At 38.0% G+C, this 14260-nt stretch overlaps 1 pseudogene; it reads left to right on the forward strand.

Annotated features, from left to right (window-relative positions):
* The window catches only part of LOC119512076, a 47159-nt pseudogene extending 37665 nt beyond the window's left edge, over positions 1–9494 (forward strand).
* Positions 9495–14260: the final 4766 nt, after the last annotated feature.

The following is a 14260-nucleotide window of genomic DNA, read 5'->3' on the forward strand; positions in this document are numbered from 1 at the left end:
GAGATCTAATGGGTTATTGAAATGCTAAGAGACAAAGCAACCAGGGCCATTAAGGAAAGGTCCACAGGGCAGAGAGATCAGCTTTTCTTCGGGATTTGCATATGAGCCTCAGGGCCTGAGCTCTGCCCTTCCCCTTTCTATGTTCACCAGAACTCCAAAAATCCTCCGCTTTTATTTTGGAGTTTTTCATGCTGTTTTTTTCTATGCCTGTCTCCTCTCTGCTGGGCTGGCTGCTCTCAGATTCTCTGGTGTCTGGTCACAGTGTATCTATGGTTGGAGTTTGGATCAGTAGAATGAGTTTCCGATAAGGGCTGCCACTGCAGTTCTCCCTTCTCCTTCCCGGAGCTGACAGCCCCCCCTCCCACGGGACTGAGCCTGGCAGGGAGGGGCGCGGGTCCCCTGGCCGCAAAAACTTACAGATTTCGCTGATCTCAACAGTTCCACGTTTTCATGAGTGTTGTATGAAGTATGCCCAAAGTCAGATTGCTCTGTGGTGTCCAGTCCACGCAGTTCTTGGCTTTCTACCTACTTTCCTGGAGGAGTAACTAAAACATACAGCTCACCAGTCCGCCATCTTGCCCCGCCTCCTCGTGTGGCTTTTTATTGTTGTTTGTTCATTTTGTTTTTAAGAGGGAAGATTTATCAGCATTACCTTGTGTCTCGCTGTGAAGTTTCATTCATTCATTCATCTATTAGTTAAACAAAATTTACTGAACACTCATCTAAAGGTAGGCACCAAAAGCAATGTAATGGAATACAAAGACATATGCCACAGAAGTCCTGCTTTTCAGAAGTTTATCATTTGGTTGGGGAGGAAGACATACGGCCCATGAAGTACCAAGTTCAGACAATTCTACCCTCTTAATATTTCTGTTTCCTTCCTGCCTCACCGCCATGAAGTTAGTTCAGGCCACTACCAGCTCTTTCACTTAGTTTTCTGCAATTCTTACTTTAACATATCTTCTAGTCCCAGTCTTGCCTGCTTCGAACCTGTTCTTCCCAATCTTCTTTCTAAAATGCTAATCTAATTACTCCCTTTCCTAAAACCCTTGAATGGCTCACCCTAATTGTCCTCAGGACAATATAGGCATACCTTTTAATTGCGCTTTACTTTATGGCGCTTTGCAGATACTGAATTTTTTACAAATTGAAGGTTTGTGGCAACCCTGGGTTGATCAAGTCTGTCAGCGCCATTTTTCCAACAGCATGTGCTCACTTTGTGTCTCTGTGTCACATGTTGGTAATTCTCTCAATATTTCAAATTTTTCATTGTTATTTTATCTGTTATGGTGATCTGTCATCAGTGATCATTGACATTACTATTATAATTGTTTTGGGGCACCACAAACTGCGCCCATATAGGACAGTCAACTTAATCAGTAAATGTGTGTGTTCTGAGTGCTCCATGTGCCAGTCTTCCCATCCCTCTTCTTCTCTTCAGGCCTCCCCATTCCCTGAGACACAACAGTATTGAAATTAGGCAATTAATAACCCAACAATAACCTCTAAGTGTTCAAATGAAAGGAAGAGTCACAACTCTCATTTTAAATCAAAAGCTAGGAATAAGCTTAGTAAGGAAGGCATGTCAGAAGCTGAAACAGGTCGAAAGCTAGGCCTCTGATGCCAAACAGTTAGCCATGTTCTGAATGCAAAGGAAAAGTTCTTGAAAGAAATTAAATGTGCTACTTCAGTGAATACACAAATGATAAGAAAGCCAAACAGCCTTATTGCTGGTATGGAGAAAGTTTTAGTGGTCTGAATAGAAGACCAAACCAGCCACAACATTCCCTTAAGCCAAAGCGTAATCCAGAGCAAAGTCCTGTCTTCAGTTCTCTGAAGACTGAGAGAGGTAAGAAGGCTGCAGAAGAAAAGTATGAAGCTACTAGAGGTTGGCTAATGAGGTTTAAGGAAAGAAGCCATTTCCATAACATAAAAGTCAAGGTAAAGCAGCATGTGCTGACATAGATGCTGTGAGTTATTTAGAAGACCTAGCTAAAATCAGGTTTTCAGCATAGAAGAAACAGCCTTCTATTGGAAGAGGATGCCATCTAGGACTTTCATAGCTAGATAGAAGTCAATGCTTGGCTTCAAAGCTTCAAAGGACAGGCTGACTCTCTTATTAGGGGCCAGTGCAGCTGGTGACTTTAAGTGGAAGCTGATGCTCATTCACTCTCCTGGAAATCCTAGGGCCATTAAATCTCCTCTGCCTGTACTCTATAAATGGAACAACAAAGCCTGGATGACAGTACAGCTGTTTACAACATGGTTTACTGAATATTTTAAGTCCACTGTTGAGAGCTACTGCTCAGAAAGAAAGATTCCTTTCAAAATATTACTGCTTGTTCACAATGCACCTGGTCACCCAAGAGCTCTGATGGAAATGTGCAGTAAGATTAATGTTGTTTTCATGCCTGCTAATACAAAATCCATTACTTTCAAGTCTTGTTATTTAAGAAATACATTTTGCATGGCTATAGCTGCCATATATACTGATTCCTCTGATGGATCTGGGCAAAGTAAATTGAAAACCTGCTGGAAAGGAGTCAACATTCTAGATGCCATTAAGAGCATTTGTGATTTGTGGAAGGAGGTCAAAATGTGAACATTAACAGGAGTTTGGAAGAAGTTGATTCCAACCCTCATGGATGATTTTGAGGGTTTCAGTGGAGGAAGTAACTACAGATGTGGTGGAAACAGCAAGAGAACTAGAATTAGAAGTGGAGCCCGAAGATGTGACTAAAGTGCAGCAATCTCACGATAAAAGTTGAATGGATGAGGAGTTGCTTCTTATGGGTAAGGAATTGCTTCTTATGTATGAACAAAAAAGTGGTTTCTTGAAATGGAATCTACTCCTGCTGAAGATGCTATGAACATTGTGGAAATGACAACAAAGGGTTTAGAATATTCCATAAACTTAGCTGATAAAACCATGGCAAGGTTTGAGAAGAATGACTCCAGTTTTGAAAGACATTCTACTGTGGGTAAAATGCTACCAAATAGCTACAGAGAAATCTTTTATGAAAAGAAGAGTAAATTGATGTGGCAAACTTCACTGTTGTCTTATTTTTAGAAATTGCCACAGCCACCCCAACTTTCAGCAACCACCACCCCGATCAGTCAGCAGCCATCAACATCGAGGCAAGACCCTCCACCAGCCAAAAGATTACAACTTGCTGAAGGTTCAGATGATCATTAGCACTTTTTAGCAATAAAATATTGTTAATTAAGGTATGACATTATTTTTCTAAGACACAATGTTATTACACACTTAATAGACTTACAGTATAATGTAAACATAACTTTTATATGCACTCATAAACCAGTAAATTTGTGTGATTCGCTTTATTGCTATATTCACTTTATTGCAGTGGCCTGAACAAACATAGTTTGCCTAAGTGGCTGGATCTGTCCTTGCCTCTTTCTTTTGTCCTAGCTCTTGTCATTCACCTGCAACTATGTCTTCCAGCCATTTTGAATTCTTTTCAGAATCCCTGATTCTAATGCTTGTCTTCCACCATGCTGTTTCCCCTGCTTGGAATGTCACCTGAACATGTGTGTTCATTAATTCATTCAAACATCTGCTATTAAGGATGTCTACATATCCAGTCCTGTACACCATTCTGGAAATTGTCATCATAGTTAGAACATGAATGTGTAAGCAGGTCATTTCACCTCAGTGGGCAAGTCCCGCGGTGCACCTAGGCACAGGAGCTGTAGGGCATCATGGATGAGGGCCAAGCTCCAAGTCCAGGGAATCAAGGAAGGCTCTGGAGAGAGGAAGGGGGTAAAGGATGGTGTGGGTGGAAGGAGCAGCATACATAAAGGTCAAGAGCCAAGAGCATGTTATTCTTATAAACGGTTTGGCCTAAGAGGACAGTGTGCAAGCTCCAAAGTATGAGCAGGACTGGGGAGGCAGGGCCCACTCACCACAGGCCTTGTCTGCTGTACTAGGGTTTGTTGTTGTTTTCCTAGTAAGGTAGCCACTGAATAATTTTTTTTTTAAGTGGGAGCAAGGGATAGGGAGCTGGAAAGGAGAGGGAAGAGTGGCATGGTCACATTTGTTGCTGTTGTTTTAAACTACATAATGTAATATTTATTTCGAATGAGAAAATAAATCACAATAACTTACAGATTTTAAAAAGCTGAAATGCATCAAAAACTTTACCAAACTGAGAAAAACAACACTATATTTTAAAATTAGCTTCCTGATATATCTCCATAGTACCGTTTTTTTTTTTAATTCAGTTTTATTGCGATATATTCCCATGCCATATAATCATCCATGGTGTACAATCAACTGTTCACAGTACCATAATATAGTTGTGCATTCATCACCCCAATCTATTTTTGAACATTTTCCTTATACCAGAACGAATCAGAATAAGAATAAAAACTAAAAATAAAAAAGAAACACCCAAATCATCCCCCCATCCCACCCTATTTTTCATTTAGTTTTTGTCCCCATTTATCTACTCATCCATCCATACACTGGATAAAGGGAGTGAGATCCACAAGGGTTTCACAATCACACTGTCATCCCTTGCAATCTACATTGTTGTACAATCGTCTTCAAGAGTCAGGGCTACTGGGTTGGAGTTTGGTAGTCTCAGGTATTTACTTCTAGCTATTTGGTCACATTTGTTTTTAAAAATGAACACTATAGCAGCATTGCTAGAAAAAGTGGCAACTTGTCACAAATTGTTTTAAATAAGTGAACAGCCTTGAATTAAAAGGAAAAAAATCACCTGAAAAATTTCAGGGCCACCTTATGAAGCTGGAGCAATTGACTTGCATGCTAAATAAATTTAAATTGGATAAATGTGCATTGGTTTAAATTTCTCATATTTTAGTGAACCCAAGAATATGAGTTCTTTGAGGGTAGAAGTTCTGCCTGACTTGTTCCCACCAGAGCCTCAGCCCCTACAGCAGTGCCTGGCATGGAGTAGGTGATATCGATAAATATGTTTAACCAAGTGACTCAGATGTCTTCAGAGACTTCTCATGATCTTTCGATGAAAATAATTCCCTTGTATATTAAAAAAATAGCCAACAATGCAGCTAAATGACCCTTCACTTGTTAAGAATAACATGTTGAAACTCATGAAACCATGTGTGATTACTTAGAAACTACCTTAGATAGAATTATAGGATAAAATCATATCTGAAGAAAACATTGTTATGATTTGATCTTTTTCTGTTTAGGGAAGTAAATGTTTTTTCTCATCATTGTATCCTGAGCTCCAACACAGTACTTAACACATGGTGGACTCAAAATATTTGTTAAATGAATGAATGCTGAGTTAGTATAGAGAATGCTTCCTTAAGGTACACGTGTTCACAAAATTCCTAATGCAAAACCATCTCTATGCTTCTGTTTATCGACTTACATCTTTAAAAAGAAAGGGACACACAGAAGTTAAGGATTGTCTTTGAACCGGAAGGGACCTTAGAAACCTTCCCATAGAAAGCCATAAGTACCACACTCCCCTTTGTCTAGTTTATGGATGGATGAGTAGAAAAATAGGGGAAGGAAACAAACAAACAAACAGACAAAGGTACCCAGTGTTCTTTTTTACTTTAATAGCTCTTTTTCACTTTAATTATTATTCTTGTTATTTTTGTGTGTGTGGTAATGAAGGTGTCAGGGATTGATTTAGGTGATGAATGTACAACTGTAATGGTACTGTGAACAATCGAATGTACGATTTGTTTTGTATGACCACGTGGTATGTGAATATATCTCAGTAAAATGAAGATTAAAAAAAAAAAAGAAAGAAAGAAAAGAAAACTTCCCATAGTTTGACCCCTTCACAGATGGCGAAGAGCTCGTTTTGTCTATTAAGAGCAGAACTGGGAAGCGAATCCAGGTCTCCTGATTTCAAGTGTTTTTCACTTTCCAACTAAAAAAAATAAATAAATGTGGCAGCATTTACAAAAGTATTGTTCGTTTCTGTGAAACTCACTTTTTTTATGCAGCTCAAACCTCTCAACACTGCAGAGTTACTCCAGGGTCATATATCTCCTGTAGGTGCAGAATTGGTAATATAGACATGGAATTCATAAATGAAGTCCCTCTTGTCATCAGAGTAACCCTTGTGTGTTTTGCTGTATGCCAGTTATTTCCACAGTATACATTGCAACCAATCCAGTTATGTTGTGCATAAGGCCTGGGGGATTTCATGTTCACTGGAGCCAATAAAAGCAAATTTTCTCATGCTTTCCTACCAAGAACCCCATTATGACATTATGCTGATTACCTTCTCAGATTTGCATTCTACTTTCCTCTCTTGGATCCAGGCCGAGTTTGTCTTTGAAATCCCATTTTATTTATCCCCCCTTACTAGTTCTCTTTCTGTCACTTTAGTGTCCCTCTTTTCCTCCCTTTGCCACCCTTTCCTGCAACCCTCATCAACACCTTGTAAGAAATATGCTCTCAGATCTTTCATCCCACTTAAGTTTAAACGGTGGAAACCAGTCTCCCCAACCCACCCCATTCATTTATGAGAAAAACTGGGAGGGAGAGTCATACTACCCCAGTGTTGCCCCCCTAAAGGTAAAGACCAGAAGACAGTGCCTCTAGGAGCTGCCACATGGCCTCAGGGCCTGCCTACAGTCCTTTGGGTCCTCTCCAGGGAGAGCTGGGGTTGTGAGTAAGGGAAAGGCCTGGAAGGAGAGGGAGGGAAGCCCTGCTCTTCTCTTCCTAGGCCATCTGTGGAAGGGCACTCACATCTGTCTTCGGGATTCTGCAGGAGGGTCTAGGTTGCCAGGCTGCACACTTGAAATGAATAACAAGAGGCGAGGAGCCCAAAAAGGCTGCATTCTACAATCTCACAATCTCAATGAGGTACTAGGAATAAATGAACTCTCCTGATGGAAAGATGATCAGGAGATGTTTAAAATTCCCAAAGATGGCCTATCACAGGTTCACTTACATCAAGAACTAGATTTTATATTTTTACATCTCTCCCAAGTTTCAGAGCTGACACTATTATATAAGACAAGACTGGACAAATTGTTATGACATGACAGAGTGAAGTACTCTGTCTACTTGCCTTCAGTCGTTTCTAGTCATGGTAATGGAAGCCAGACCTCCTCAGAAAACTGAGGCCCTTGTGGCCCACCCTGGATTTTGAAAATGCCAGACTAGAGGTAGGGTCTGGGGGTCTCTCTAAACCCCTGGACTAATCTGTGTATGGCGTGGATTTCTTGGTCTCCTGGCCCACTCCTTCCGATAAGAAAACTGAAACCTTTGCATGTAATAGAGAGGTTTGTAATCCGGTGAAGTAGGAACAAGCTGGAACTGTTTATACCAGTCCCATTCACAGGACCCCCTTCCTTCATCCTAGCCTCCCTGGGTTGAGCCCATTAGTCTGCGGCAAAGATGATTCTTCTGTCTGCAAGAGTGCAAATACCACGTGGATAATTAAGTGTGTGATGTCACTGTCTCAGACCTCATCGGAACCGAAGGCCGACCCAGCACTGTTTTCTGTTTCCTCCGTCTGGCGTGTCTGTAGGCTGTTTTAACTCTGCCTCCTGGATAGCATATGGCTTCCACTAAGCTGGTGCTTCCCAGACTGTGACTGCACATCCCCACCACCCCTCTAGCCACTGCAGTCTTCCAGTTGTTTTGGTGTTGCCGCTCTTCTTCAGCCTCAGCCTACCCCTGCCCATTTTATTTGCTCACTCTGTGCTCTCCTTCTCTTCCGAAGTTCACTGTAAAACCCTTCTTGGGTAATTTTATTGTTAACCAGCAAAGTGAAAGAAGTGTTGCTTGTCATAATGTAAACACAATCTGGAAAGAAAAGTCTACATAGTACATTAGTGATGAGAACAGAAATTATATTTAGATTCTACACAAACCTATAGTTAAATTATTAGGCAAAGTACTTTTATTATGTCCTTTGGTATAATTGGTTCAGGTAGGCAACTTAAGAAATATTTTCAAAATACTTCAGTCTTCATTGATCTCAGAATAGGTAAAGTATATATATATATATATATATATATATACTTAAAATATCTTAAAATATTAAAAGACTTTTTACAGAGTATATCCAATAGATTGGCACTTTCAGGCAAGTAAAAGTGTCATGAAATAGTTATCTATATAATCAGGAAAAAATCATTTTAGTTAGAATTTGTTTTGCCACGTTTCCTGCATTCATGGTATTATGGCACAATAAAATTTCGGTGTATATAAGGATTTTTTAAATCTCACCTTTTCATTTATTAAGCATTGATTTTTTAAAAATCTTTTTAGACTTTGAACCACCTTCTTAGGGATTTTTTCAATGAAAAAAAAATTTGTGCACACTCTTGCACAGAGGCCATCTTCTCTTCTATCCTTCCAATTTTAGTATATGTGCTGCAGAAGCAAGCATTTTGTTAAGCATTTAGAAATTTAAACATTTAGGAATTTGCATTTACTTTGGCCTCATTTCTGACTTGTTTATGACTATCTATATATATAAAGCACCTGGCAAAGAATTGATAAATGGTTAATTTATCAGGCAATTTTCTTATAAACAACGACTGCTATTAACTGATTTGCACATGATTACTTTATGTAGCCAGAAAAAAACAGTAAGTGTCCAAGATTAAAAACTGGTAAAGAGGAGAGAAAGACAGGAAAGCAAGAAGCTGAAAGCAACAAAATCCAGAAGAGAAGGCAGAAAGCAGAGACACTACTACGTGCCTTGCCATGTGATGGACGAGTCCAGGATTGCTAGCAGTAGATCTTCATGAATAAGGGTCAAAAAGAACATGGAAGACAAGGGATTCCAGGGCAACAGGGAATCCAAGGCAAGCATGGTGCAAAAGGAGAGAAAGGCAAAAAGGGAGAACCTGGTGTCAGAGGTGCCGTTGGACCAAAAGGAGAATCTCGGCTGGATGACCTGACGGGGCCCATGGGTCCCCAGGGGCAACCTGGGGAAACAGGTCCCCAAGAACCTCCAGGATTGGATGGGAAGCCTGGGAGAGAATTTTCAGAACAGTTTATTCGACAAGTTTGCACTGATGTATTAAGAGCCTAGCTACCAGTCTTACTTCGGAGTGGGAGAATTCAAAACTGTGATCATTGGCAGTCCCAACATAGTTCTCCAGGTATTCCTGGGCCACTGGGTCCCATAGGGCCAGAGGGTTCCCGAGGATTTCCTGGTTTGCTGGGAAGAGATGGTGTTCCTGGATTAATGGGTGCCCCTGGACGCCCAGGTGCCAAGGGATTAAAAGGCCTACCAGGAAGAAGCAGGGCAGAGGGAAGCCAAGGGTTTGGGTACCCTGGACAACAAGGTCCTCCTGGGCCCCCAGGTCCAGAGGGCCCTCCTGGAATGAGCAAAGAAGGTCCTACAGGAGACCCAGGTGTCCCTAGCAAAGAGGGAGCACATGGAAAACCTGGAATCCAGGGGCAACCAGGACCCCCTGGCATCTGTGACCCATCGCTATGTTTTAGAGTAATTGTTGAAAGAGATCCGTTTAGGAAAGGACCAAACTATTAGTGTCTGTTGCCTCATTCAGCAACGTAGGCATGTTGCTTTACATTTGTGGTTTTTTGCATCTCAGGAAGATAACATGCAGTAATCCTTTGAAAAGGAACTGAAGTACCTCGGTGTTTTTATTTTATTTTTTTTCTTGAGGGAAAATATATAAAAGGTCACATATACTGGTTTTAAAGGCTCTTCAATAATTTGTAGCCTTTAAATCTGTAGCATTAACTACATCTCAATGGTTTCTTATACATCCATTGTTTTAATAAAAGTTGAATAAAATTAAAAAAAAACAAAAAACAAAAACCATTGCCTGTTAGTCAATTCTTCCCACTGTGAAATGTTTCACATTCAGCCTCCATGCAGTAGAGTATTTTAGTTCACTATCATCTCTATGTGAATTTCATGTTTCATATCTCATAGCTTATGCTTCTACAGTAGCCAAAACATGCATTTGGTTATTGGAAATAAGAGCAGGGCTGATATTCAGCTGGGATGGATGGTATTACCATACTGGTCACTTATCTCAGTGTCTACCCTTGTTGGTTAGGATCAGAGGGTTACTTGTTAAATGTTTTGACTATCACCTCTGAATAACATTAATGCTTTTTCTTATTTTATTTGCAGATTTGAAAATCAGATTAACAATAATGCTAAGAAAAAGTATTGATTACATTGGAAACAGTCAAAATAATCAACATTAAATTGAAAACATTTTACAAAAAAAGTTTCACTATTCCTAGCCAGTATGTTCAAAGAAAATGCAAGTTCAGAAGTTACTAAAATGACTATGCTTCATACTTGCTGATTAATTAGAGTGTTTGTTGTTTGCCTTTATTTTCCATTTCACTTAGTATATGTGTATGTTCATATATGTTAATTTTCATTGTAGCAAAGCTAATGGGAATAAACGCTGTAGTTGAAAGGCAACTCCACAAATCCTGCTATGTCTTGGTATTTTTAAGCAGACTTTAAACATTTTATGAACAGTCATTGTGTACCATAGTTAATACTTTTTTAAGGAACAGAATTTGAGAAATTTTGTCTTTTTGTCATGCTCTAAATTTTGTTACATGCTTGTTATTCGAAGTACAATAAAGTTTTGTCCAAAAAAAAAAAAAACTGTTAAAGAAGCCTCTTTGACAAACTCGAAGAAAGAGGGAAAGGAGGAATGGAATGTATATATGTACAAACTGAAAAAAATTTTTTTACACTCCTATGGAATTGAACAATTATTATAAAAGGAACTGGTAAAGAAGGATATTATGATCTAATGCATATATATTTTGTACTTTTTTCTTAGATAAATGTCATAAAGACTCATCTACAGAGGATCAGAATTACTGGAATTATGACTGTAAAGTCTTATATATTTATGTAATATATCTTACTTTACCTTTCTTGTGAGAAGAGGTTTAAATATTATTCATGTGAAAAATCTTCAGATTCTAAGTATATTAGAAATAAAGAGTTGTACTGGCATTCCTAAGAAAATATTCCATGAATAGTGGCTATTTTCAAAATGCATGAGCAAAATGTGGTGGCTGTTATCAAAATAAATCTGCTTTTATAAAAAACAGATTAAATAGGTTTTAAATAAATAAATAGCTAAGTGCTAGGTTTTATGCTAAATCTTTTTCTTTGGAATTTTGACCATAGCTCTGAAAAACATTTAGGAGAACTTGGTAGTTTCTAGTTTAACCACGCTAGCCAGACTAGAATAAAGCGTTTTTTTTAAAAAATCCCATTACATCTATATGCTCCACCCCTTCCAGGGTATAGTATTTCTATTTCTTTTCTTCCCCTCAATATTCTGGAATTTACAAAATGTCTACCCACTTGATTGATTAATTAATTTTTTGTATTCTTTCACTTTATTATCAGCTACCTTAACCTCCTGCTTTCATGCCCTCATCTTAAAATGGCAATAATAATAATTCCTACCTCATGGGGTTGTTGTAAAAAATATAATGTGTTTAGAAAAGTTCCTGGCACATAGTAAGTGCTTAATAAATATTAGCCAATATTATACTTGTGGTTATTTTTATTATTACCTTCACCTCATGATCTCACTGGGGTTATAATCTATCTGCCCAGTTTGATCATTTTTTTCATTTTTAAAAAAATTATTTCTTAGAGTAGTTGTAGATTGTGCAGAAAGTATAGAGTTCCCACATACCACCCCCCCAACACACACAAAGTTTTCCCTTTTATCAATATTTTGCATTGGTGTGGTACATTTGTTATCATTGATGAACCAATATTATTAGAATTTTATTATCTATAATCCATAGTTTACATTAGGGTTCTTTCTTCATGTTGTACAGTCCTATGTGTTTTTATTTATATTTTTTATTTTTATTGTGGTAACATATATCACCCTAAAATTTCCCATTTTAACCACTTTCAATTATACACTTCAGTGGTGTTAATTACATGCACAATGTTGTGCTACTATCACGGACATCCATTACCAAAACTTTTCCATCACCCCAAACAGAAACTCCTATCAGCTTAAGCATTAACTTCCCATTCCCATGCCTACCCTTGACCTGTATTGTAATGTCTGACTCTATAGATTTGCATATTCCAATTATTTCATTTCAGTGAGATTGTACAATATCTGCCCCTTTGTGTCTGGCTTTTTTCGCTCAACATGACATCTGTCAGGTTCATCCATGTTGTAGCATGCATCAGAACTTCATTTCTTTTTATGTCTGAATAATATTCCATTGTATGTATATACCACATTTTGTGTATCCATTCTTCCATTGATGGATACTTGGATTGCTTCCACACTTGGGCTATTGTGAATAATGCTGCTGTGAACATCAGTACGCAAATATCTGTTTGAGTCTGCATTCAATTCTTTGGGGTATATACCTAGAAGTAGGATTGCTGGGTCATATGAAAATTCTAGTTTGACTTTCTGAGAAACTGCCAGACTGTTTTCCAAAGTGCCACACCATTTTACATCCCCACCAAAAATGTATAAGTGTTCCTATTTCTCCCCATCCTTGCCAACACTTATTTTTTGTTTTTAAAATAATAGTCATCCTAGTGGGTAGGAAGTGGTATCTCATTGTGGCTTTGATTTGCTTTCCTTGATGGCTAATAATATTGCCCATCTTTTCATGTGCTTATTGGCCGTTATATATCTTCTTTGGAGAAATTTCTATTCAAGTCCTTTGCCCATTTTTAAATTGGGTTTTTTGTCTTTTTCATGTTGAGTGGCAGGTGTTCTTTATATAGTCTGGATATTGAACCCTAATCAGATATGTAGTTTTCAAATATTTTCTTCCATTCTGTAGGTTGTCTTTTCACTTTCTTGATAATATCCTTTGATGCAGAACAGTTTTTCATTTCTATGAATTCCAATTTATCTTTTTTTCTTTTGTTGGTTATGCGTTTGGTGTAAAGTCTAAGAAACCATTGCCTAATACAAGGTCCTAAAGATGTCCCCCTATGTTTTCTTCTAGGTGTTTTATAGTTCTAGTTTTCAGTTTGATTATGATCTTCTCAAATAAGTATGTAAAAATCAGCTTGAAATGTTTTAAACATAATGTCACCTGAAAACAGGGTGAGATGTGGAGAATTTTCTACTAATATATTTATGACACTAATTTGATCTTTTTAGAAAGGAATTTCTTCTACTCTAGAAATAAATTTCAAAACTTCTCCCAGGAGGAAAGAATTACAAAATACAGAGTTCCCAAAAATAACCCATTTCTTATGAGCCCAGTACAAACTTGCACATTTCATGCCTTTAGCATTATTTATTGGACCTTCTCAGTACAACTTCTTAAGTCATCTCTATTCCCATAGACACCACAGTGGCAAAATCCCAGTGTCTTAAGACTCAAAGTATCTTCCATGGACCAGCAGCATCAGCATCACCTGCAAGTTTGTTACAAATGCAGAATTTCAGGCCCTCCTCCAGACCTACTGGATTGATGCTTGCCTTTCAACAAGATACCCAGGTGACTTGTGTACACAGTGAAGTTTGAGAAGCATTGATCTATTGATATTTAGCTTTTTTTTCCTTGTAAGGGTAAGGAATACTTCAACATTTTACAAATAGATCAGGATTTCTCGACCTCAGCACTATTAACATTTTTTAATTAAAAATTTTTTATCAGAGCAGTTGTAGGATTACAGAAAAATCATGCAGATATTCACAGTTCCCATATACTCCCCAATCACACACACAATTTTCCCCATTATTAAAATTTTGCATCAGTGCAGTACCTTTATTACAAGTGATGAAATAATATCATAATAATTCTAGTATTAACTATAGTCTGTGGTTTACATTAGGGTTCACTCTTTGTGTTGTACAGTTCTATGGATTGTTTAAAAAAATTTATTCTGGTAATATATCTACAACCTAAAATTTCCCATTTTATCCACTTTCAATTATACAGTTCAGTGGTGGTAATTATATTTTCAATGTTGTGCCACCATCACCACCATCCATTATAAAAACTTTTCCATCAACTCAAATAGAAAATCCATACCAATTGGAAAGCACCATGTCTGTACTAATGGGGAGAATTAAGTCCCCATTCCCCATCCCCACCAGGCCTCCGGTAACTTTTATTCTAATTTCTGACTTAGTGATTTTGCATATTCTAATTAGTTCATATAAATGAGACCATACAATATGTGACCTTTTGTGTCTGGCTTATTTTAATCAAAATGATATCTTTAAGGTTCATCCAGTTGTAGCATGCATTGGAATGTCATTCCTATTTACAGCTAAATAACACTCCATTGTA

The sequence above is a fragment of the Choloepus didactylus genome, chromosome 17 (genome assembly GCF_015220235.1).
Source record: "Choloepus didactylus isolate mChoDid1 chromosome 17, mChoDid1.pri, whole genome shotgun sequence".
Lineage (NCBI taxonomy): Eukaryota > Metazoa > Chordata > Mammalia > Pilosa > Megalonychidae > Choloepus > Choloepus didactylus.